Source organism: Tamandua tetradactyla, chromosome 15, assembly GCF_023851605.1.
Source record: "Tamandua tetradactyla isolate mTamTet1 chromosome 15, mTamTet1.pri, whole genome shotgun sequence".
Taxonomy (NCBI): Eukaryota; Metazoa; Chordata; class Mammalia; order Pilosa; family Myrmecophagidae; genus Tamandua; species Tamandua tetradactyla.
In genome coordinates this window covers 9,880,269-9,885,682 of record NC_135341.1, presented here as the reverse complement: position 1 = coordinate 9,885,682, position 5,414 = coordinate 9,880,269, and the positions used below count along the sequence as shown (strand labels likewise).

Here is a 5,414-nt window from a genome sequence, read left to right as displayed (position 1 = left end):
ATGAGTCTCAAGAGGTCAACTAGGCCAGTCCCCTGCCTTAGGGTAGAACTCCATAAAGGAGACAGGAAAACTGAAAGTCCTACAGGGGAGGCTTCCTCCCTGAAAGGACAACTTTTAACAATCTGGCATTGGATCTGCATTTAAATTGAGAAATATAATTTGTTTCTCTCATTAATGCTAAGTAATTTTTCAGTCTGGTTTAAAGAAAAGAATTCTGTTAGGCTAACATTCCACTTCATAATGTAAAAATTATAAAATTTCAAATTATATTTCACCTTTTGGATATAAAATTTGATGACATATTACCACACTTTCATATAAGTTTTAAAATTTTGTTCTTTTCTTTCTCATTTGATTCCCTGAGAGCAAAAATTATCCTACTGAGGCTAAAAATTCTCCACATTTGGCATGCCATATAGCTTATTTCAACTTTGTGGTTTTTATTAATTTTTAAAGCATTTGGTCATAAGAGTCAGGATGCTTGCTTTCTACTTTGCATTCATTTAAAAATAAAATTTAATAACTAAATTCAATAAAGTATTTAAAGAAATAGATAAGCATTTTTATAGGCAAAATTTGTGATCCTGTTGTTCAGGTGGTTAAAAGGCACAGCCACCATAGAATATTATAGGCTTTTCAGTCAATGTAGTAAAGTGTATACTGCCTCATACTTTAAGAGCTTAAAGGTTATTAGTGTGCAATGTCATTAGTGTGTAATGAATGCACTGGTTGTCGAAAGTGTAGGGAACACCTGCATGTAATAACATCCTGTATTTTTACATTACTTTCACTTCTTGAAGTGCTTTGGATAGACTTAGGAAAGCCTTATGTCTCTCTGAGAATACACATCTGAAAGGACACTTGTCTATCAAAGGACAAAATGATGTCAGTGAAACAGCCTTGGCAATGCAAAAACTGTGTCATTGGAGGCTGTGGCTCAAGTTCTTAATTCAGATAGAGTTAATTTTGTTTGAATGCAACGTTTGCCTTACCAAGGTAAGCACAGCTTTATATCCAAGGCAAAATTTTTTTCCTTCTAGAACTACTTAATAACCTGGTGACAATTACTGCACTTAAAAAGGGATATAATCACTTCCCTTTTTATTTCACAAAAACACCAGCACCATCAACAGCAAATAGGCTAAACATAACAGAAAAAAAAAACATTTAAAGGAGGGCTCCTTAATGGTCATGAATGTGGGCTCTGAAGTTGGGCAGCCTGAACTGGGACCCTGGCTCTATCACTTACTACTTGAGAGACTTTGGGTAAGCCATAAAAACTTTGGGGCTATGAAAATGCCTAAATCAAGGCATCATCAAGATGATGCTTTCTTCCTGAAAAATCCCAGACCCCTCTGCCACACGGCAAGGCACCAGGGGCATCTGCTGATTTCTCCCTTCTCTTTTGGATTTCCTTGCTTTCAGCCTCTTGCTTCTGTGGCTTTCTCTGTGTCTGAATTTCATTCTCTTATAAAAGACTCCAGTAAGAGGATTAAGACCCACCCTGGGCACGCCTTAACTGAAGTAACCTCATGAAAAAGATCCTATTTACAATGGGCCCACACCCAAAGGAATGGATTTGCTTTAAGAACATGAGTTCCAAACTATCACAGACTGCATGCAAATTTCAGGAGACAGGGCCTGGCTTAGAAAATATGACTTGTTAAATTCGTACATATTGGTAGTTTATTGTTATTTCCTCCTTAGTCCTTTTTCTTTTACTTACCTATCAAGAATATTTATTATTTTACATATATCCCAACTACTTTACCTACAGTTTCAATTAGTTTAAAACAAAGCGACAGACACAATAAGACCCAAACCAATATTAAAGACAAAAACCTGAAGGAGAAATGGATAAACTCTAATGAGAATACCTGGTTGAAGAAAGCTATAGACGATGAGCACAAAACTTAGCTATGAGATTGGTAGTAGCCAGGACAAAGGGGAAAACACAATCCCTTAAATCACAGCTTACACTACTATCTAGAAGAAAGCATTCTGGTTTGTTTCAGTTATCAGTAGCTGCAGAACAAACCAGCTAAAAACTTGTGGCTGGAACAACAATGATCTATAATTTCCCATATTCTGTGGGTTGCTGAGTAGTCCTGCTGCCCTTGTTTGGAGTCACACATGTGACGACTCACAGCTGGTGGATCCCTGGAGGCCGGGCTCAGCTGGGGCTGTGCTGTGGGATATCTTAGATCATCTCCCCATGGACAACTTGGGCCTCCTCACAGCATGGCAGGCTCAAGGGAGCAATCCAAGAGGGAGCATTCCAAGCTCCAATATGCAAGTGCTTATCAAATCTCTGCTCATGCTTCCTAATGTCCCATCGATGAAATTAATATGACCAAGCCCAGGGGAACACAAGGTTAGAAAACCAGGAGGCATGGTTCATGGGGTCTGCAGTGTTCCACAGATTCTTGGAACAGACCAAGTTAGAAATCTGTGACTCACTGCTACCCATAACTGTTTTTATGGTTTGTTTTTAACAGCTGTCTTCATGCTTCCTCTTACTATTAGATCCTGTTTTCCTCTTTTTTACTATAGCCAGATCACCAGTGCAGGCTTTATCAGCTCCTATCAGTGAGGACTACAGAGACTTTGCTATCTTCAGCAGCCCTCAAGTCATTTTCTCTGCCTTTGTTTCAGTGGGTGATTCCCCAGATCTTTGTTAAAAGTTTAGCAATAGTCCTACACATGATGCCTATGGATGCAAAATCTTTAGCAGACCTCCTATGAGCTGTGATGCAGCACTCGCAAAAGCTTTGCAGATGTTGGGGTTGTGAATCAGAACCAACTGGGGAATATACAAAATGCAGACTTCTGAATCTATCATAACTTGAATCTCCAGATTTCTGAGAGCTTATGGACTATTTTATAAGCATAAATAAGGACTGCACTCTGAACTGTATTCTCCTGCCTTTCTTTTGCACTCTAATACTTATTTTTCTTTCAGTATTTTGATTAATCCAAGGCCTGTTTTACCTGAGAATATATGAGAATGGGTAAGAGAGTAGGTGCTGCAATCAGGCAACCTTGTGTTCGAGTCTCCTCTCCAACTCTACTATCTCTCTCATAACTGTGTGTGACCTTGATACATCATTTGACCTTTCAGAATCAGTTTCTTCCTGGATTCAATGGAAATAAATTTCCTCCCATATGTTATCACTGTAAAGTCTAAATGAGACAATCCATTTAAAGTGCAGTACCTGAAACATAGTAAAAATCTATTACTATTATTGTAATTATCATTGCTTCAGTGGTGGTAAAGAATAAGCCATTGCAGTGGAGAACACATGACAGATGGAGGGACAGTCAATCCCTGATGACAGTTTTTGAGCCCTCGAATACAGTTGTGCCTGAAACCAGTTCTCTTTGCTGGACTTTTCAGTAACTCGACTTGATGGATTCCCTTTTTGTTTAAGCCAGCTGGACTTGGACGTCTGTCGCTTGCCACAGACTTTCGCCTAACCGAAACCTGCTCAGCATCAGATTAATCTCATGAGTATGTTTAAGATACAGATTCTTGATCTTACTTTGGAGATTATGATTTCTATTGGCTTCCAGTGTGGCCTGGAAATATGTATTTTTGAGAGCATTCTCAATGCCTCAGCTGTCACCTGTCTACACGTCAGCCCTACGCTATACCTTATATGTTGAGGTCCCTATGTGGTCCCTATGGGACCTTGCAAGATGCCTTGCACATGGAAAGCCCACGAATATTTGTTGAATTGAGCACACATTCCAAGAACATGAGCAACTAGACAGGATAAATTGCCCTGCTAGGAGGACTAAAGGAAGTTGGCAAAAAAGAATTAGATTACCTTCAGAAATTCCTGAGCATCTTGGGAAAGCTACCATGCTTGAATTAATTTAGTACAAACCTAAAACCCTATCTAGGTCTCTCTTTCTGGCCTTAAGGTTTTGATTGGGAACACTTCATCATATGGCCTTGGACCTGTTCCTGACATAATTTAACACTGCACTTGGGTTTTTTGTTTCAAATTAAGACCTCTTTGCTACATATAACGATTTCATGTTAGATTTGCCCGTTATGATAAATGTTATTTTAGCTGAATGATTATCTAATAGAAGTTTCAGTCTCATTCCAACCTCACAAGGGTTTCCAGAGAACAATTTCATATATTCCAAATCCTGATAAATAGGGTAGGACTCCTCTTTTATTAAAGACAGGCAGTAAAAGTTGCTGCTGATGAAAGCAAAAACAGCACAACTGTCAAAATGTGAAAGAAGTCAGACCCCACCTGGAATAGAACTTTGCTTCATTGATTTGATGCCTATTTAGGAGGTTCCACGTTCTTAGTCCTACAAATTCACAATGGCTCCTTTTGAAAGATTCAACTGAAGGTCGGTCTGGATGGATTTTAACTTCGAAACCACAACTGACAATGTGACCACAGAAAAAGATTTATTTTAGAGACTTTCAATGGGAACCACCAATTCTTTGCACTGAGAGTGGGTCACTTTGGATGTGAGTTCTGAAAGATTATTTTTAAAAGCAGCATTGCACTGATGGTTGGGATCATAAAGCTGAAGGAGTCCAAAGATAACTAAATTAAAACCATTGGAATTATGTTAGAACACAGAAATTCACAAGCCAGAAAAAAAAAATGCACGCACTCACATGTTAGGTCTCCCTTCTGATTAGCTACACCATAGTGTATAAGGGTGAGACTCGTTTTAAACACCATACACAACCTATGTGCCCCTCATATTATCTTATTTTTTTAAAATATGGAACACTTCACGAATTTGCATGTCCTTCTTGTGCAGGGGCCATGTTAATCTTCTCTGTATCACTCCAATTTTAGTATATGTGCTGCCAAAGCGAGCACCCTTGGTATCATTTTATAGACGCCACAATCAACTACTATATCAGTGCCATGGGTTCCCCCAGTGGAAGGAGAGATGCTGAGGATTTCTAATAGAAAGAAAAAATATCCCGTTCCTCCTGCTAAAATGATACATCATTTTAGATGGAAGAAAACTTTGGCATTATATAGCCTAGAGATACTTAACTTCAATTTCATGGACCTATTGGGGGCTCGGTGGTTGACGTTTAGGACTTTAATGGAAATCTTGAAACATGTAATCTTATGTCTGTGGGTATATGTGATTTAATTGAGAAGAAGTTACATGAATGATTAAGAACCAGAAATTTTCTCCCACTTGCCCAGTTTACATTTGAGAGTACTAAGGACCAGGCTGACAGAGCCGACATCAGACAGCAAGTATCTGACAGAAGTAGTTCTAAATCTTTAGGTTATGACTGACAGATGGGAACCTGTGTATGAAATTGAGAGAGAGGGAGCAGGGGTTGCAAACTGAAAACCTTAAAGAATTTAGCCCGGGTCCTGCTTTGTTTGACCTTTTATCCACTAGAAAAA

The 5,414-nt window shown here is 38.8% G+C and overlaps 1 non-coding gene across 1 annotated transcript; it reads right to left on the bottom strand.

The window, feature by feature from the left end:
* Positions 1-4,755: 4,755 nt before the first annotated feature.
* LOC143658097 (U6 spliceosomal RNA) lies at positions 4,756-4,862 on the bottom strand. The gene has a single exon (XR_013163122.1). It is a non-coding gene; the product is annotated as a U6 spliceosomal RNA (small nuclear RNA).
* Between the last annotated feature and the right edge of the window lie 552 nt (positions 4,863-5,414).